This window comes from Trachinotus anak, unplaced genomic scaffold (assembly GCF_046630095.1).
Source record: "Trachinotus anak isolate AG129_WGS33_773 ecotype Australia unplaced genomic scaffold, CSIRO_AGI_Tana_v1 ptg000009l, whole genome shotgun sequence".
NCBI lineage: Eukaryota > Metazoa > Chordata > Actinopteri > Carangiformes > Carangidae > Trachinotus > Trachinotus anak.
The window spans coordinates 808,930-830,543 of NW_027273860.1; the positions used below are offsets into that span (position 1 = coordinate 808,930).

The 21,614-nt window shown below is 43.4% G+C and overlaps 1 protein-coding gene and 1 long non-coding RNA gene across 7 annotated transcripts in view; one reads left to right on the top strand and one right to left on the bottom strand.

Moving 5' to 3' along the window:
* The window catches only part of sugct (succinyl-CoA:glutarate-CoA transferase), a 58,866-nt gene that overhangs the window by 18,778 nt on the left and 18,474 nt on the right, over window positions 1–21,614 (bottom strand). The gene's annotated exons all lie outside the window — the stretch shown is intronic.
* LOC139624912 (uncharacterized) lies at window positions 4,383–5,730 on the top strand. Its single transcript, XR_011691777.1, has 3 exons — window positions 4,383–4,452; window positions 4,539–4,634; window positions 4,803–5,730. It is a non-coding gene; the product is annotated as an uncharacterized lncRNA (long non-coding RNA).

Sequence of the window (21,614 nt, forward strand, 5' to 3'; positions counted from 1 at the left end):
GGCTTTGACGTTTCATCACAGACCTGCTCCCACAGTCTCAAGAGCCTCAGTAACGTCTGAACCACTGTAAACCTGGCTGAAACAACACAGCTTTATCAGGGGAAAAGTTGCCCACTCACAAACAAATTACAGCTAAATGGCCAAGAGAAGATGTGAAAATAATATATCAGATTAATCAATTATGAAAATTATCGTTATCGATGACAATGACAAACTCCAGCTTCATCAGAAACTGATCAATAGATGAAGGTTAAAGAGAAACACAGTGTTCGACCACATATTCAGACACACAGCTGATTGTACCACATCTGTGAGAAATTAAAATGATGCAACAATATCAGGCCAAACTCAACACTCATCAGAAATGTTAAAGACCAGGTTCAGGACTCGTTGGACGTGATTAACCCGCCTGAGAAACAGTCTCTGATGTCACCACCAGTTCACACGGAACTAAACCAGGATCCACCTCTGACCTGAGACAGATCTGAGCAAATGCACACAACAGAGACCAACACACTCTCTGACTGGCTCTGCCCATCACCTCTGTTCACCTGCTGACCAATCACACCTCTGTGACGACTAATTATCAGTCAGCAGATAAGAAAAGTTTAGTCTGTATGAAGGAGTAAATATCTAAATAAATAATAAGAGAGGAATAAGGAGAGATAAATAAGGAGATGAGGAAAGGATACAAGGACAGGACAGGAGAGGAGAGGAAGTAAGTTGAAAGGGGAGAGGAGAGGAAGGAAACAAGGAGAAGAGGAGAAGCTGCAGCCAAGAGGATTTTTATGAATGAAAGTCAAAGTAGTAAAGGTTTATTACACCAGAAAATGTGTGTGTGTGTGTGTGTGTGTCTCTATTTTACACACACACACACACACACACACACACACACACACACACCTTGGCTCTGTTCCCTGGACTGCTGAAGTTTCCGGAGAGCAGATAAATCCCTGATGTGCTCCAGTTATTTCAACTTGTGCCTGTGCAAGTGTGTGTGTGTGTGTGTGTGTGTGTGTGTGTGTGTGTGTGTGTGGTGAAGATGATCCTGAGGATGTTTTCATACAATCTGTTCTCACAGGTTTTAAACCGTCCCTCCTTTCCCATGTGGACGTCACACCTGTCCTCTGGCTCACCAGGTGAGGGAGTGAGCTGAGACACAGGTGTGACTTCACCAGGCCTCTGAATAAAAACAGCTCACAGACACTTCAGTCTTCTCTCCTCTCTCATTGGTTCTTGTGTTTCAGCTCATTAGCTCCACAGTTACATAAAACACATTCAGCTCCTGAAAATGTCCAAAAATAACATCTGAAATACCAGCGGCTGTCCACATACTTTCTCTCCTCCTCCCTGCTTTTGTTTGAAACTCTGTCCATTCCTGATTATTATCCGTCTGTTTATCTCTCCTTCTCTCCGAGTGTCACCGTTTAATTGGACGCCCCTCCTCCTCCTCCTCCTCCTCTTCGTCCGTCCCCATGGGAAAGTATGCAGACACATTTTGATTTGATTATAGCTCACAAACCAAACTATGCTCTGTCACATTCCAGCTCCAACAAACAGACCATCTGAGGAAACAGCAGAGCAAGGCACTGAGCACAGCCGGGGTCAAGGGTTTGATTCCCTCCAAATATTCTGTCGACTGCTTCACCTTCACTTCAGCTGGAGGTTATTTGTCACTTTTTACAAACACTTTTCCAAGGTTTTAGTTCCACTTTGGTCGATCGATTCTTTTCAGATGTGTCTGATGTGTCTCCAGCTCCCATCACACACCTAATGAACCAATCAGATTCACTTCCTCCACCGTCTCCATCCCCCCTCCCTCCTCTCACAGCAGCAGTGGGGCTCAGACGCCCTCTGAAGGCAGTCATGTGTCACTACATCAACCTGCACCACCATGAACTTTCTGCCTTCCTGTTTGTTGTCCAGGGTTGAAATACAACACCTCAAATTCTTCCTCTACTTTTTCTGTTGATGTCACCACAATAATATATAAGATATCTTAACCCAGGAGAAGCAGTACGCACAGGTATAAATAAAGTGATTATTCTTATTACTGTTGACAGTCTAAACAGTACGTTTCCTTCTCTTTGATGAAGTTCACAGTTTCTAACTTTTTCTCTCATTGACTGTTGTTCTACAGTCTGCCTCAGCAGAGGATGTTATAATCTCTGGTCTTGCAAACATAACGACTGAAGCTCTTGCAACAGCTGTTAATGCTAACGGTGGCTATGTAGCAATAGCAAAACTTACAAATAACACCTGTACCAGGTTCTCCACACTTTTTATCCAGTTGCCTGCTTTGTTAACGACACTTCACGTTTAATCAGCGTAGTTGCACAAAACTGTTATCAACAGGAAGAGGAAACACGATGACTAAAGGAGGCAGAAGTGTTTCTGACACATGTCAAAGCGTCTGACTGACTGACTGCTGCCGGGACACACATTTTCCCTCCTTCTTCTTCTCCTTCTGACTTGGAGCTGCTCAGATGTTTCCATCATGTGGTTTATTCAGCGAGCTCTCATCATGCATCACAACAATAGCTTCCAAATGCTTTGATTTCGACCGTGAAGATTTAAAGAGAAGAGGAAGACTGACATTTTTTTTCTGAGTACACGAAGAACAGGTGGAAATTAGAAGAAAATAAGAGACGTCTGCATCCATAATCTGCTGATACGTAGTGGAAACCTTTCTTCTCTCTTTCCCACAGAGCTGAACAGTTGTTCTCTTCATCAGGTAAAGTTTCCTCCTGATCACTCGACCCTGTTAGCGCATCAGTGCTGCACAGTGAGCGGGTCACGACAGTCCTGTGGCAGCTGAGCCCTCCTGCACCTCTGCAGTCAGTTTTCTTGTCTTGACGTCCACAGTTCTCCTTCACTCACATGTCTTGATGACATTTCAAACAGTGGAAACTGCAGCTGGAAGCATGTGCTAGCTTTTGCTGCAGGTCATAGCCCTCTCACTTCCTGTGCCTCCACTTTAAAAAATAAAAACATCAAGAAAAAATTTATCTAAAAAATGAAACTAAAAGAAAAAAACAAGTTAAATAAAGGGAAGGCAGAGAGGACATTTCCCCTGACTGACTCACTGGAAAACAATGTGTGTTCAACTGGACACTAACACAACAGGAAGACACAGAGTCAGAGACAGGTCAACACACATACACACACACACGCACACACACACACTCATCAATGAAACAAAAGCTTCTCTTGTTTTTGTTTAGGTGCACAGGGAAGCAGGTGAGGAGGAGGAGGAGGAAGACTCTCCCTCTCTCTGATCACAAATAAAAACGGAATCACAACAACGAGCGAGACTCTTCATATCTGTGCGAATCATCCTGCTGTGTCCCTGAATGACCTCAGTGTGTGTCTGTGTGTGTGAGAGCGAGACACCTGGGAGACATTTGGACACAACGACAAACATCTGCTTCACACACAAACACACACACGCAGGAAGGAAGCTCAGCCAATCAGGAGGAGGAGGAACATCAGGTGTAAGAAACTAATGCAGGGACTGGGCAAAATAGCAGGAACACCTGAACAGGCTGATGTCACTACAACTGTCCAACACTTTAAAGCTCCATCCAGTCTAAAGGTAGATGTCCATGTGTTTGTGATTATAAAGCAGGTTTAGGTTCTATATTAATACTGTGAAAGTATCAAAGCCTCAGTCCACAGAGAAATGCACACAGCCTGTATTCAGAAACTGAGCCTTAAAACCAGCCGTCAGGACTTCTGGAACTTTGTGATGTCACAACAAAGCAGTCACCGCCCTCAGCCATGCCCCAAGCCCCGCCCACCTAGACACACCCTCCAACCTTACTGGATTTGCCATTTACCTGAAATTAGCTATATTTTTATTCGATGACTCCAAAAACAGTCAGCTAACCAGAAGAGAGGCTCAGAGCCTGTCTTCTGATTGGTTCATCAAGAAGTCATGTCTTAGGACTGGTCCGGAGGACTGGTTCAGGTCGGGGGACTGGTTCAGGTTGGAGGACTGGTTGGTACCAACACATGAATGTAGGTTTCCATTACAAAGTTCACAGCTGTACTAAAGCTCAGTTCATTTCAGCAGCAGCTTCACTTGGTCTGGTGTGACGAGACAGTGAGTGAGTGCAGGTTGTTATGTCATAGATAACACTTGTTGCCATGGTGTCCAGAAAAAGGAACATAGCGTGATTTAACAGTGATGGCAGAGATCCATACATGCACCAGTGTGAGAATACTGTGACATCATAGGTGAACTGAGCGGTTTTCATTGGAACAGCAGCTCCTCTCACCTGGACACAGATCTGTACTGTAACCAATCAGATGATTTTTCTGTTTTATTTTCACTCCAGATATCGGCGTGTTTTTGCTTTGAGAGCTCAGAGGGTTTGTTACAGTTCTCAGACTGGGTGAGCAGTCAGTTTTTATCTGTCTGTCTTATTGGATTACAGCCTTTCTGGAAAGGTATCCTGAGCTGGCACCAGTGACTTTATTTTAATAATCAGATAAGTGGCTGTGAGGATCAACATGAGGATGTTTGTGTCAAACAGAGAAGTGGTTATCTTTGGACTCGCAGAGGGAGGACGGCGCTCGGAGTGTTTTGGCTGTTTCATCAGATGAAAGCGATCAGGAGTTCACAGATTCAGGTTCTCTGGAACTGTGTTTTTCTTCTGAGAAAGATTTTCTTTCTCATTTAAGTTGATTTTTAATAACAAACTAATCACCTTCTCCATTTCTTTCTGCACACACCTCTTAACCCCCTTTTCCTTGTTCAATATTTTATTTCTCTTCTGTTTCCCAAATATTTTCCACAGACTGTTGATGATAGTTTCTACCTGATCCAGATCAGCTCGGGTTCAGATGTGTGACAGCAGATCATCAGAGGACTGAACTAACTTTATACAAACCAGGGTGTCTGCACAGTCTGGACACAACTGTATGATATCTCAGACATTTCTACCATCCAAAGACAGATTCTTCCTCTGGGTTTAAATGCAGATCACAGCCTCTTCCTGAGTCTCAATTAGGCTCAACTAAATTCTGGCTTGGGACCCCTCAGAACAAAGCTACAACAACTTGACCTACTCTTTAGTTTGACCAAAGAGCAATCTTCTTTTCTCAGATTATTTTTTTGAGAAGAAAAGTCAAAAAGGGAATTTTGTGTAGCAGAAATACTCAATGTCTCTGCTTCTTCATCCAAATAATCATCCCACAGGATTTATCTGGTGACGCCTTTTGGGGAGGCTCTGATCCGTGGACTCAGAGTCTAAATGACTTACCATGCAAATTAAAGTGTTTAAACTATCTAGAAAATATAAAGACTGAACAAAAAACCAGACCTGAATTCATTCAATCTGCCCTGAATTTAATGCCTCCATTATAAAACTTTAGACAAAAGAGATATTTAGACTTAAAAACTGCAACAAAGATCAACTGGAGAACAGTACGGTTTGTACATGACCAACAACACAGATGATGAGTGGTGAAGAGTTGTGTGTTTCACTGACATAAACTTTGGTCTTTTTATTTGTTTTGCCCTGAAAAAGACGCTGTGAGGTCATGTTTAATTGTGAGGACAGCCTGGTTAAGGGGGCAGTGGTTAGCGCCGTCGTCTCCCAGTAAGAAGGTCGTGGATTCAAAACTTGCTAAACATGTAAGCTACAGGGAGTTGACATGTTTACAGGGTCAATCACTGGACTGAACCAGTCCCTGCTCTGCTCTAGAGGGTGGCCTTCATGGGTGGTCTCAGCTCCTGGTCCTGGTCCAGGTCCAGATTTACCCAGTCTAATCAGATCTGTAGGATCCTATTGTACTGCTGCAGGTACTTTTCAAGCCAATATGTCTAAGACCTGAGTGGGTCGAAGTGAACTCAGCTCTGATCAGGTGGAGCTCCATCATCATCATCATCATCACAGGAGACTGAAGGCAGGAACAATAAGGGGTATTGCTGCTGGTCTCTGTGTTTGGTCTGTTCAGGTTTAACAAAGTCTGGATTGAGGCCTCATCTTACCACTGACAGACCAGCAGTAAAAGTTCCTCAGAGTTTCATCTTAAGAGCCATTCACAAAGCTGCTGAGACACAGCTGGGCTCCCAAACTGGAGGGGGGGGGGGTCAGTCAGTGAGTTGGTGGGTTGGACGGTTGACAGTCAGACTTTATTTTAAATATTTTAGCAATGTGAAACTAAATAAAATATTGAGTATTTTATCAGCTTGTGATATTTCCACAGCTGACAAAACAAATCATGATACTTTATTTAATTCAGTCATGTTGTTGTTGTACTGTCCAACAAACTGGAGTCTGAAGACCAGATACTGGTTTGTTTAAAGATTCAGACTGACCCCGGGCCCAGTGAGTCACAGTAGTGCACCATCATCTCTGCTGTTACTGGAGGGTTCGACTCACTGGTAAACAGACTTAAACTCGACCACCTCTCTGCCACCAAAACGTACTTTAAAAGTTATTTGTTGTCCCAGAACATTGGTGCTGCAAGGTGCTCTAATTATCTACGGGTCTTTCTCAGACCAGGTCTGGTTGTCCCTGGGCCACATTTGGATCATCTCTGACTTTGGTTAAATTTTATACTCATCAGATTCAGCTACGTTTTCCATGCATCTGTTTTGGACTGGCTCCAAAAGTTTGGACCCATGAAACCCTCCGGACCAATCGCTCAGTGTGAACTGGGCTTTAGCCTCTTGTGACCTTTATCAGGATAAGTGAGTACAGATAATGGAAATAAAGGCTTGTAATACATCTTCTCCCCTCGCTCTACCTGCCAGAAGAATCCTTCTGTTTAATAAAAAAATCGTTCAATGGTTTTCCAATTGTTTCATTCTCACTTCCTTTTGCTCCGATTTCTTCAGCATCATGTTGTTCCTGCAAGTGTCCTCTGTCTTCAACTTTCACCTCTCACATTTGGGATAAACACCTTTACTCTCACTTGCTATTTAAAAAAAAATTACAACATTAGAGACACAGCAACTGTTGACCAACAACTTCAGACGTCCTGTTTGGTTCAGCTGTTAGCCTCAGGTTTTCATGCAAGTCAGTTCAAGTTTCATGTCATCTGTTCCAACTCTCAGCGATCCGAGCAAACGTCCTCCACCTCCGTCTCTTCATCACGTCGTCTGTCACTACATGTTTTCAGATTTACGCTGAGGTTCTCATACTTAGTAGTGTACCTGGATTTTATCAAACCCGCCTCTCACACTTTCCCAGATGTCCCAGAGCTGCTTTCCACTGACCGCTGAGGTTTTCCAACTGATTGTTTCCTTACATTACCCTGCCTCAGCTCCATCACATCCTCCTCCCACTCTGATTACTGTCAACAAAAAACCCACTTATTTCTTTTCCACACAGTCATTCAGAGGTCACAGCAAAATATTGGACATCTGACCCCTTAACTCCAGTGGCTTTCTGGTAATCTTGGTTCTTTAGGAATTGACAAGTCTAATAAATGTTGTTCACCATCGTCATGGATCAGATAATGACCAGACATGTTCTCAGCTCTTTTATTATAATGGACAATGAGGTCAGCAAGTCAGAGTTACTTAAGGACAAATCTTTCCCTCAGAAGGATTTTAACTAAGGTTATTACTCTGCAGGGTCAGAGGGGACAATGCTTCATATATCGTTTGCTTTAAAGTCTAAACCATGCATGCAATTTGTCCCAGATATAAAGGGAATTCAGAGTTTTAATGACGTGAAGAGGAGTTTACATTCTGCAGTTACACATAATTAGCAAGCTCCATTTGCTGAGGAAGGCCATGGGGTATGCTCAAAAGCCATGGAAAAAAGGTTAAGTAAGTGGTTCTTACAGATGTTTTAGAAATGTTTAGGAAGAAAGAATAAATTAAAGCTCCATACTTTAATTTAATAATTATAAATTATATAAATTTGTATTAATACTGTGAAAGTATCAAAGCCTCAGTCCACAGAGAAATGCACACAGCCTGTATTCAGAAACTGAGCCTTAAAACCAGCCGTCAGGACTTCTGGAACTTTGTGATGTCACAACAAAGCAGTCACCACCCTCAGAAATGCACCAACCCCGCCCACCTGCACCCACCCTCCAACCTTGCAGGATTTGGTCTCTCTGAGTGTTTACCTGAAATCTGCTATATTTTTATTGGATCACTCAGAAAACAGTCAGCCAATCAGAAGAGAGGTTCAGAACAGGGGGCAGACCATCAGTTGCAGGAGTCCTTGTTCTTCTGGTCTCTGAAAATAGTTGTGAATGAAAAAAAGAGTCCAGAGTGCTCAGGGGTTCAAACTCAGTGTGATGAAGAAGCTCTTTGGTAGAAAACACAACAACTCCAAAGAGAAGAAAGAAGAAACAGTTAAAAAACCTTTTTTTCTCTTTAAGACATAACCATCTGATCCTCCATCCTCCATGGAGTCACCATAGTAACTCAGGTCTACCATGTGTTTAGCAGCAGCAGACTGGCTGTACTGGTCTGCTCCCAGTTTGAACATGTGGATGTGCATGAAGTAGGACCGAGCTCTGTCCGCTCTCCCTGGATAAATAAAGTTTTAACAAGCAGCTGTTGCTCCGCTTCCCCGTGCTCCTGTAACGAGCCGCTGTTGGCCAGCAGCCTGTAATCACAGCGCGACCTGTGACCTCTGACCGGGTCATTCTGAATAATCAGACAGGAGAGTCAAGCAGTGATGTGCGAACACACCCTGGACTCTGGACGACGTCACGGTGATTAATTAACCTGCTTCATGTCAAAATGTCATCCTCAGGAGGAAGAAACTGAATCAGTGAGGGACAAACTGATGGATGTATGAGAAGAGAGATGAGAGCAAGAGGAGAGACGAGAGGGTGAAAAGAATAAATGAATGAGAGGAAAAGAACATTTGACATGACAGCAGTGGGTAAAAAAGAAAAAATACCAAATCAGATTTTACTTCTTTTAATTAATTGGCACGTGATTTAGAGGAAATGTACTAAGAAAGAACAGATATCAGTTTCTAAGAAAGAAAATATTTGGAAACTGAGGAAAGTAAAATAAACCAGAACTTTTTCCTCCCTGGAAAGCAGCATGAAGGAAGTTCAGGTCCTCCAGGTGTTTCCAGGACATGTGGGAACTCCCCCCTCCCCCCTCGACCTGATTCCAAACTTAAACAGCCGTCATGATGGATGATAAATGCATCGAAGCAGGAGAACACCACATGTGTTCAGAGAGCAGCAAAGTGACAAATCACTCAATTAATCTACTCATATTTCAGCCATGACTGTGCTCACTCTCTGTCTCAGCTGAAGTCATGTCTGTTTACACTGAAGCTCATTAAAACGCTCACACACACTCATGTGTGCGTGCAGGCGAGTGACAGCAAACCCGTGGGAGAGTTGAAGGTGGGGGGGACTTCAGAGATGTGAGTCAAAGACACTGTGTGCGGGGTGAAAGGGACAGGTGCGTGCAGGTGTTCTAAAAACAACAGCTCACGGAGATGGAGGCACTTTAAAACCTCCTGATCCTCACTCCCTCTCAGAGTCACGACTGAACACACACACGACACACACATTTTTACAGTTGGTGTTACTCACGCTAACAGAGGATCATTATATCTCATGTGCATCACAAACAAACTGCCACAAACCTGCTTAGAAATCATAAAAAGAGGAGGCTGCAGAACTTCATTCAGAATCCTCCTGTTTTTAAGCTTCCTTTAGTATCACTGTGATCTTGACAATGGCTAAATACACCTGAAACCTTGTCAGTACAGAGAGCCAGAGTTAGCATTAGCACAACCACCAACACTGTGTCAGCCACTGCCAGTTACAAGCTAACAAACAACAAACAAATAACAGATGCTAACTACGCTAACGGTTCTGATCCGTCTGCTAGTCTCTGATTCTGGTCTCAACAGACTCCTCATCTGAGTCTGGGTCTGACTGAGGCTCCAACATGAGGCTGAGTCTCTGATGTTTCCTCCTCTAACATCTTCATCCTCTCTGCTCTTTCACCTGGACACCTGGAGCCAGCAGGTGGTGGGCGGGGCTTAAGGCCTGATCCAGGTTTCTCAATCAGGAAGTCAGAGTAAACGAGCTTCAGACGAGTTTTTATGTGAACACATGTTCAACAAAATATGAATCATAGCAGAGGATTAAAACACGTCTGTGCTGCTGACTGTGTGTTACATGGAGCTGGGAGCTGAAGTGGAGGCTTGAACATGTCTGACACTTCGAGCTGACGTTTCCCAAGAAGGTAACTGAGGTACAAGTGTCTTCAGGAATAATCTGTTCAGCCAATCCATCAATGGACAGCAATTACCATGAAGAGGGAACAGGTTGTACAGCTCCGAGCATCAAGCCCGCATCCCAGAAAAAGACAGATGACGGGAAGAATGCAGCACCACCACTCTGTCTACAAGAAACAAGAGCACAGGCTGAGATCATTTAGTAGCTCTTTCCCTTTTCAAGCTCACGATGTGCTGACAGACGAACATGCTCCAAATTACAGAAGAGCTGTTTTTAAAGAAAGATGGAGACTCTCTCTCCTGCATCTCTGAGAGCTAACCTGTCCTAAAAAAGTTCAATCTCAGTCAGACACCTTTGACGTCAGCGAACTGACCATAAACAGGAAGTGATTAATGATATATTTGGCAGGATATTAACAGGATTGAAATCACAGAGCAGGTCAACTCAAACAGACCCGAGCACCTGTAAAGTCAGAATCTAGGATGTGAAATGTGACTTCAGTTTCTGTCATCGATGTAACAGTGTGATTCAAACTGACATCGAGCAGGGTGCCTCTTTGTTTTGTTATTGTGCTCATGCAGAGGCTGATTATTGTATGATTCTCAAAGACCAGGCTTGATCCAGCACTGAGCTGTGATTATGTCAGACAGGACAGATGACACCCGTCATCTCATCTCCTCCTCTCTGCTGCAGACAAGCTGCTGCTTCAGCCTCCCTGTGGCTGACCTTTATCTGAACAGTTGTTTTTTTCTGTCACCTATGATATCTTTTGTTGTAATTATTGCACAAGCTCTCCAGCGGGTTTCCTACAAGCATCAACCTCAGGCTAAAACATGAAGCATCAACAGTGAAGAGCTGAGAGCTGCTCTAACGACCACTAGAGTCTGGCTCCAGCAGTGAGTCAATCCCAGAGACTCCCATGTTCAAATGTCCAACTTTACAGCAGAAACAAACATGTTTACAGCCTGGTACAGAAACTGTTCTGCTCTCTAGAGATCATTTCCTCCTTCATGACACCTGTACGGCTGAATTTATACAACTCACCTGTTTATGTTTTAATAAGGACTAAAGGTATGATAATTGTGGGCGTGGTTTCTTTAAGTGACAGGTGGGTGAGCGTATGCTTGCCACAAACCAGCATGCACCAGAATCTCAGCTCCACACCGGCCCCACCTCTTTGACCATTTTTGGATTAGCTGGGAGTTAGGTGCGGAGTCAGACACTGCCAAGATGGTGACGGCGGAGCAGCCCACTCTGAGCTTCAAAATCGCTCTTCAGAAACCTGAGGGTGTTGTCACAGAGGCTACATCCATCTTTATTTACAGTCTGTGATTTCCTATAATGTTTTGTACAGTGTCTGTTAGTATTTGATCTGTTGGGCTAAAAGTCTACAGCCATGCTAGCAGCTCTGTGAGGTTGGACCTGGACTCAGTGATGCCCCCTGCCCCTCTAAGGAAAACTGCACACTGAACATAAATGAACTGCAACACAACAAGTGTCTCTAAGCAACATTATAATGTGTCTGGTGAGTATAACGCTGCTGAAACATATTGAACCATAATGGAGACTAATGGAGACATGAGGGGTCTCCCATAAGGTCTCTCTCCTCTGCTCAAGGATCTGACACTCTCATCTTACACACACTCACCAAAATGAGCCTGAATTAAATTAATAATAACATAATAATAATAACATAATGAGGGGAAATGTAACGAAGCATGCTACTTAAAAAGCATGTTACAATTAACTGCGCCCCCTCAAAAGCTAGCATTACATTTCTCTATTTCCTTGTTTATATGAAATCATCAGATATGACCTATAATGACCTCTCTGATGACTCGTCAGCCTCATTTGTGGAAACTAAATGTTACACGTTTGAGCTCTTGCAACGTTCCTGGTTCATTATGCTAAAATCACTGGACGGTTAAAACTGAAATACAGTTTGAGACAGATTTATTTAATATGTTGAAATAAAATATCCTCACAAAGATGAGAATAACTTCACAAAGTCCTCTCTGCCTCTTGAGTTTCTGACTCACTCCAATCATCGCTGGGATAAAATAAAAGACACTTTCCAAAGCACACAGAGAAAGACAGGAGGGTCTTCATAGACAGTTAGAAAGAGGAATAAATCTGTCGTTGTGTCCAGCAGATGATAAGAGCTATTAGCCGCAGGAGACGGCAGCAGGCTGGAGCAGCTCCTCCTCTAAATTGAGTTTCAAGAGTCTTCACGGACGGAGAAAAAAGACAAATGTGCTCAGGCCATCACTCTCTCAGCAGACGCAGAGAGGCAGTAATCACCGGAGGAAACAAAACCGCTGGAATTACAGGGATTCAAGAGCTCTCATAAAAACACCAAGAGACAAATCGGGAGGGATTCCAGCCAAAAAGAGGAGCTATGACGATGTGGAGCTTAGGTGGTGCAAGTGAGGCAGGAAATATAACAGAGTCACAAATATGTCCCACAGAGCTCATATTTGCTCTCTATAGTAATTCATACCTTTGTATTACTGACTTCATCACCCTAAATCAGCAGCTATTCCAGAGTCTAATTTAGGGTTTAACACCAGGAATCATGAGTCTGATATTTCCAAGGAATTCTTGCCCAGATCTGCTCCTGTTTAGTGGGAAAACCCTTGAGGGAGTCAAAGAATGTTATTGTGTTCGTGTGTGTTTGTGTACCAGAGATTATTGTACGAGCTAAGTCCTTTCCAACCTTCATCAACGCTTCCACACAACTGTTGTAGATACAGTGCGACCCTGAAAAGCTGTTATCACCATGACATATGTGGAGCAGCCTTTCAGATGCAGCTGTGTGGTAACGTACCGGTAAAGTATAACAGAAGCAGAGTGAAAAACCTAAACTTAAGTAAATAATGCTGCCAGTTCAACAGGCAGTTTAACGGCAACTAATGCTCAATGTTATTCAAGAGAAATGATCAAAACCACTGAAACACCTTGGGAAATGTCTGCTACACACAGTAACAATGTTAAAGTTACTGAGTGGAGTTCTACCTGCATAAATTCTTCCACATTTGAGTCACAATGCACTTTTCCAAGCAGTGGTCATTTTGTTTTGGTCATCATCTGTGGTTGCTATCCCAAGTGATGGATGTCCCACCCAGGAGCAGACTGATAACATCCTTCAAGAGTCAGCTCCAGTTTATTTGTGGAGCAGGAAGTTATGACTGATTCAAAGAAAAGGCCTTGGCGTTTACCTACATGCAAGTTTTCCTGTCACTTTTCATTCTGTGTGGATTCTCCTTGTTGGGTCCATTACCAAAAAATGCTGCCTGTCGTCCAAACTACATCCACAGCAGAGTTATGAGAAGCTCTCCCTGCTGACTCAGCACTCCTTCTGATAACACAGCAATTCATCGTTTGACAGATGAAGACAATTTATGTGGTGGAGAAATGTGTTTCGCAACAGAGGAAGACGCTGGGTGGGTGTCCTCCAAACCACCTAAAACCCCCGAGAGGACACACAGAGTTTTGCTGATGTCATCTTATTCCAAACCCCACAAACTACAGGACCAATGCTGCCTGTTTACTGAGCAGCTGCCTTGCTATCAAGGAGGTAGTGAATGAGTCTGCATGACCTCCAACAACACTGATCCGAAAACTCTCACCCGAGCCAACACTATTGTAACCATGACAACAAAGCTCGTCTAATGTTGAGGTAGTACTTATTTTAACCCGAATCACCTTCTTTTCCTAAACCTAAACCTAACCAACCCATGACCGTTATAGTAACCATGGTGACAAAAGTAGGTACACCACTCTCAGTACAGTCCGATTGTTTATTATTGTAACCATGACAATCGAGGTCCAGTATACCTGCCGCCATACGAGTGAACTACTTAATGTGCTTTAAGCACCGACATGAGCACAACAAACAGTACGAAGTGACAGAGATGGTGTCACTCAAATTCAACAGAAAACCAATCCAACCTTTTTACTGTACCACAGGTTTTTAGAAGAAAGATGTACCAATCAAGTGATTCCAGGAAAGCAGGTGGTGACTGGCTGTTCATACATTCCTTCCATTTATAGACATACAACTGTGTCATACAACTACACAACTAAAACACTGACTGTGCAATGACTAAAACCAAAAGTAATAAGTCAATAAATGTTCCGTTATATCAACCAGAGGTCACAGCTATATGCTTTATTATAACTATAATAACACTACCAATCGTTTTCTTGTGAATGTCTATTGTCCTCTAATGGTGGAAACTTCATTTGGGAGTTATAGTTGCTCATCAGTCCTCCCCACACCTCCACATTCATCCATCCAGCACACCACTCACACCGACCAGAAACATATTTCCCTCGAGCTGCGTTTAGCTGACAGATTGTGGCTTGTCTGGGTTATCTGGGAACGGACGGGGTTAGGTCTACGTGACCTGGAGGAAGCCTTATGTCTGTCAACAAGACTTTAAATCCAGCCTATCCCTAAACAAACCCCCAACATTATTCAATATGTGTTGAGAAAGAATCCAGTCTGTCAAAAAGTCAAAAGAGTTTCCTCCTCTAAGATTTGTGATCATCCATCACATCCTGGTGTATTGTCCTGTGGGTGTAGAAGCTCCTTTGTTATTCTTCATCTGTGATGGATTTCTCCCTATATGATTGTTGAACATCAGTTTCAAAATGGTGGCTGTAGAAAGAAACCCTCAGAACTTGGTGAGTTATCCTCTTGTTATTACGTAACGTGACATGATCCCACACGGCGTGATGTAACAGAGCGTGATGTAACACGGCATTATGTAACACGTCTTGATATGAGGGGTCGTCAACATTTGCCCATGATCCTTGTCTTTATATGTCATGAAGTTAATGACCAATTGTTGTTGTACAATTGGTGAATTATCTGTGTAACACTTGACCTGACGGCCACGTCACCGGTTTTCCACACATTACACGTCAGGATGTGACATCTACATTTGGAAAGTTGTCCTTGTGACATGACATCTTCATTTAGCCAGTTACCTAGTTACATGATGTGAGAGGACCTCTACAGTCGGCCAGATATCTACATGACATGACGTCTCATGACATCCATATTTATCCAGTTATCAGTGTAATACAACATGACATTCACATGTTGCCAATTATCTGCAAAACCTGCATTTAGCCTGTTACTGGCATGATGCAGAGTGAGGTGATGTGAGGGGGTCAGTATGTAGACATCCATGTGATATGTAATGTGACGCTGCCTACAGATGACAAATATGTACAAAATACTAATCATAATAATAAAAACCGGGCACCAGACAATTACACAGAAACCTGAAGTAGCCCTGCTTTACAATACTGCTATATAATGTTATCAAGCATTCCCAAGTCTCTACATTTAGAGATTTTGCACACCTCCCCATTCCTCACATTCACTCATCCATCTACTCAGTAGAGACAGATTGTTCTTCTGAATGTCTTTGAATGTGGATCTCTGGGGAAAACTGGATCATATCAGGTACAGCAGGCCGTCAAGATTTTAAAGGATGACTCCCTCCCAGCTGAATCTTTCCATAATCCAATCCATCGCTCCATCAGCTTCACAAAGTCAGACATACTGTCACGTTTGATAAATACAAATAAAATCCGACATTAAAGTGCTGCATTTTTATCTTTCCTTCACCTCTATGTGTATGGCTGACATCTTGGAGTCTGGAGGTCTGGGGATACTGAGGGTTTGATCCCAGTGACCTCAGAGGAAGCTTTTTGTCTGTCCTCACACCTTCAGTCCTTCAATCCAGTCCGTATGGAGGCAGCGTTTCCCAAGAATGTGACTGGAGACTCGCTTTGCTTTCCAGTAGACAGTGTGCGGTCCTCATGACCTGGGAGTGGGAGTTCACTGGAAAAGTGACGTCTTCTGCAGCATCATTTTTATGGCATCTCAGCTTTATTTGACAATTCCCAGGCAGTAATAAAGGTACTTTTTAGAACTTGTGTCCAAACAAAGATACAAAGTGCTCTAAAGAAGAGCAAAAGAAAAAAATAAGGAAAGGAATCGTGGAAAAAAAACTCTGAGTCCGCTAAGTAACAGTAAATCACAAACATTGCAATGGTAGAGTGTTTGTGATTAGAATTTTCTGTTAAAGTAAATGGATGGAGCAAGGCAGTACAAATGCCAGGGTTCAATTCCCAGCTTCCCTGTGTAGCTCAGAGCAATGTACAGGGTTGTAGGTTAAATTCTTTGATTCTCTGTTTCGCTAAGTACAGTGCAAGACACTAGTGCTGCCAGAAGTGGGTGGTTTCAGCCTCAAGAGTGGCTGATTTATTTGATCTTACATGTAAGGTATCCACTTCAGAGGCTGTTTAGGTTTCAGCTGGGATAAATCAAGTGCACCTCCAGTAGTCAGGATATTAAAGCCATATTTAGCTGGATATTTTCTGCAGGACCTGGCCACTGCCCAGACGGCATGACAGATACATGGATGGAGGGTTTGTAGTCGTAAAAACAAGGTCGGTTACTGCTGAACTCCTGGGAGAGAGACCGAGGGTGAGCAACAACAGGGCAGAGGGACAGGAAACAGTAAAAGGGTAAAATGACAAATGAAAATGTGAGAGTATAAAAAAGAAATGAGAAAGAAAACAGTGACAAAAGATCAACAAAAAGGTGGTGTAGCTGAAAACAAATGACAGAAAAGAAGAGAGAGGTGTCTCATGGAGAGAAAGCAAGAAGAGACAAATACAGAAGCAAAGAAGGAGGATTTATTTTAGTCATTCAGAAGTCACAGTGACTTTCTGCAGACACTGGACCTCATCCACTTTCATGTTTGTCTAAACTTGTGACTTTTCTGTGTCAGGTTTGTCTGTGCAGATGTTCCAGGTCATATTCACAAACCTGTTATAAAACATCATTTATTTCAACCTGATGAATTCCAGCTGGTGATGAGGAGGGAGACATTTGGAAGATTTGATTAACGCCCTGACCTTCCTTGTTTTTTTATAAAGCACAAGTGATTGCAATCATGACCACAAAGGTCCCATAATGTCAACCCAAACCATGATCTGTCCCTAAACCTAAGACTTTTGTGTCCACGCTCCTCATTCATCCTAATAAATTTGTGTCATCACTGATGGGTGTCACACAATGGTCATTTTCACTTCTGTAAAATGTGGTACATTGCACTGTGGGACTGTACATCACTATAAATACTACTACTATCTATCTACTACTTCCTTTAATTGTCTGAGGTTTTGAGGGAGCTATGCAGTACAGTGGTTTAATTTTACACTCAAATAAAAGGGCGCACAGTAAACAGAGCACTGCATAGTGAGCAGGGAGACAACATTAAAGAAATGACTGAAAGAAGAGGAGAAGTTAAAGTGAGGAAAATACTGCAGGAACCAGTAGCTCCTCTAACATGAAAAATAAAACGGCAGAGACACTGACAGTGAATCAGTGTGAGAGAGAGAGAGAGAGAGAGAGAGCCTGAGCCAACAGTGTAGAGAGAGAGGGGAGAGCATTTCTCCAAATGACTTCCAGATTTCGGTTTTGGAGTGGTGACTTCCTACCGTCCTGATTAGCAACAGCTTCTCTGCAGAGCTGCTGTGTGGAAGAAACCTCCTCCTCCTCCTCATCATCATCATCTCACACACACACACACACACATTCAATGCACATACTGCTGGATTTAAATGTTTTAGTCCATTAACTGGAAAACTGAAGGTTTTACTTTCTGCTCAGCTTTTAATAAAACATCAGTTTTTTGACAGATTTTATTCCAGGCAGCCAAATTATTTATTCCAGTTCACTTCTGTTCAACTTTATCTAAAACTTAATCCTAATTGATGGTGCATTTGAGGACAAGGTGTTGCAGTCAGCTGACAAGATTGACAAGTCGACAAGATTTATTATTGGACAGTTCAAGATTATTAGGAAGATCTTTGTAAATTATGATTACTTTTAAATAATGTAAATAGGACGGAAGCAATATATTGATTCTAATGTTTGATCAAATGAAGATTAAAGGTTAAAGGGTAAAAGGGAAGAAGAAGTGCAGAAATGTTCAACTTTAAATCAAGTCAAACCTCTTCAGTTAACTTCAACATGCTCAGCTGTCTGTGAGACACGAGTGATTGGAGACTAATGAACGCACAACGAGCAGAAACCCGAGGCAGCCATCGTTTCCCAGAATGCTCAGTGTAAACAGAACGCTGTGAAACTCAATCTGCTGCAGTCTGGATTCACACTCAGAGAAGATTTTGTCTGTTAATTACAGCCATCATGTGGGAAACATTCACTGTCAATGAGATGCAAGCAATTATGGCAACACAGTAAACAGAGAGAGGAGCTGCTGTCAGCACTCTCACACCAGGCGAGGTGTCCTTTAGCGAGGTGTTCAGCCCTGAGTGGAGTCCTGAGGTCGCCGTTTTCATCACCAGGCAGGAGCTCGCGCTGCCAGATCGACTTAGGTGTTTAAAAACTGATGCTAGTGACGAGTTAAAGAGGAAATCTGGGTCAACCAGAGCAAACAGGACCCTCAGCAGAGCTGCACACAACCTCCAATGGGAGGTGCCCAGGAGGCCACCTAATGAGATGCCCGAACCACCTCAACTTGTTCCTTTGGACATGAAGGAGCCCGGCTGAGCCCAGCCACCCTACACAGGAAACTCCTTTCAGCCGCTTGTATCTGCCATCTCATTCTTTCAGTCAGTTCCCAGAGCTCAAGTCCAGAGTTGAGGGTCGGAACAAAGATCAACTGGTAAATCTCCTGCTCCATCTTACCCTCACTTGTGAAGAAGACCCTGAGATACTTCAGCTCCAACAACTCACCCCCAACCCAGACGGAGCACTTCCCCGTCTTCTGGCTGAGAACCACCTCAGACTTGGAGGGGCTGACTCTGATCCTGCTTCACACTCAGAAACCACATCATCTGTGACGATGTGATGTTTAAAGGAATTTTATCTGTGTCTACTTTAACTGTCAGATGTGTGGAAACATCTGCATCATCAGTCAGCGCTCCCAGGTGTGTGTGTCCAAACTTTGTTGAAAACAAGTTAGTGTGGTGCAGCAGGCTTAGAGAGGCAGATGGGCTGGTCTAACACACATACACAGACACACACACACAGACACACACACACATACTGAGTCATAGCTTTTATATGACAGTGTTGTGCCAGGTGGTGATGGGAGCTGTTGTCCTCAAGATCCCCAAACACACATTCAATTAAAACTTGTTAAAGCCACAGAGATGCAGAACACTGAGGGAGAGGAGGCCTGGACTCACATGTTCCACATGATAAACATACAATCAGCTGATCATCATCTCCATTATCAATCAATCAATCAATCTTTCTACTGTGAAAAACAACATTTGAGAAACTGAACCTGTGATTTTTTTTCACTGCTTGAAAATGTACTAAAATGATCAATCAATTATCAATAATAGTTGCCAGTTCATCTTCTGTTAATCAGCCAATCATCTGATAGTTGCAGCTCGGAGCAACGCTCTGGTCAGTGCCTCTAACATGAACCTTTCCTCTGATCTGTGTGCTCTGTAAACAGCTCAGTGTAAGTGCATCCCGGAGGCAATGAAAGCCAACCGTTCAAACCACCTTTGGAGGAGGTTTGAGCCTCTGGCCAGATGTTGAAAGGATTCACCTATCCCACCAAGACACATCTGTAATCTGTCCTCCTCCCACAGTGTAACTGAGTCAGTGTGTGTCTGGTCTGTCTCTGTGATAACAACAGCTCCAGTGAGCATCTGATCCCTGCTCAGTTCAACCACTGGACCATCAGGCCGAGGGAGCGTGTTTGTGTCCAGACGTTCTTCTTCAGGTGCTTCACCACCTCCGTCTAGTCTGAAGGAGGGTCAGTCCTGGTTTGTCAACTAAAGCGTCTTAAATCTCACCTGGAAACGAGGCCTGAGAGCTGAAGTCTGTAAAACCAACGTTAACGTTTCAAAAGCTGGAAATGATCTGCGCTGATGCAAACTCACACACATCAGCCAAAGATCTGTTCATCCACAGCTGACTGGGAGGAGGTGGAGCTGAGGACGCAGCCTGCAGGATGAAGGGGAGGGGCTGACTGATTCCCACCTTTGATTGGATAATAAATAATCGTATTTTATTTGATAGCAAAAAAGAGAAAGAGAAGAAGAAAAAGGCTCACTATGTGATTCATTTCATTTGTGTTTCATTTACTTCCACACACACACGCACACACACACACAGGCCATATGTCCTGTTGCTTTGTTCTCAGCACACACACAGTAATGAGCCTGGAGCAGTGTGTTATTATAACATGCTGAGTTGTGTAATCTGTGATCAGTGACTAATGTGTTTTTAATCCATATGGAGGAACAGTCTGAGAGCAGCCATGACACACACACACACACACGTAGAGGAGACCACCAGCAGATGGTCTGGGTCCACTTCAGGTGCTCCTACAGTGTCCTTTAACAGACCACAGCTGTGTCTGAAGACTGACGAGTCTACGAAGACCAACAAAAACCACAAAGACTCAGAGTTTTTGAATTTGGATGACACAACCTGTTAAACTCTTGTCAGCTGTTTAATGATGCGTTCAGGTGTTCCTCACCTGCTCAGAAAGTCCTAAACTGATCGTGTGACCAGCACTGAGGCAGTAAATCCATCACATGAAGTGGCTCAATGAAGGATGCAGGATGTGAATAACAAGTTCACATGTCAAGTCCACAGTCCGGACCAGATGCTCGGTGACACACATTAGGCCCAGATCGGGCCTATCGGGCCACATCGAGGCTTTACATCCTGCAGTGAAACATGATGGTGACAGCAGCACCCAGACCTTTGCTCCCGTCTTCAGTTTGATCATCATCATTTTCAGAGGCAGCAGTGCTCCGGTCCTCGTGTCTACGGCTTAAGAGAAACCAAATCCTACAAGGTTGGATGGTGGGTGCAGGTGGGCGGGGCTTGGGCGTGGCTGAGGGTGGTGACTGCTTTGTTGTGACATCACAAAGTTCCAGAAGTCCTGACGGCTGGTTTTAAGGCTCAGTTTCTGAATACAGGCTGTGTGCATTTCTCTGTGGACTGAGGCTTTGATACTTTCACAGTATTAATATAGAACCTAGACCTGCTTTATAATCACAAACACATGGACATCTACCTTTAGACTGTGTGGAGCTTTAAGTTGTAATGGTGAACATGTTAGTAAAGTAAACTTATTTCCACATCCAGCAGTTGATCATGATCATGTTGTTCTGTACAACATGATCATACAGATGTTTCTCTGCTTCATAATCACAAACACATGGACATCTACCTTTAGACTGGGTGGAGATTTAAATGAGACAAAGCCTGAAATGGGCGCCGCTCACACTGCATCACGGCCTTAAGGTCACACAACAGCCACACAAACATCTCTGCATGACATTCATACACTTTGCTTTCAGGTCGGCATACACAGTCAATTTGCATGTGTGTGTGT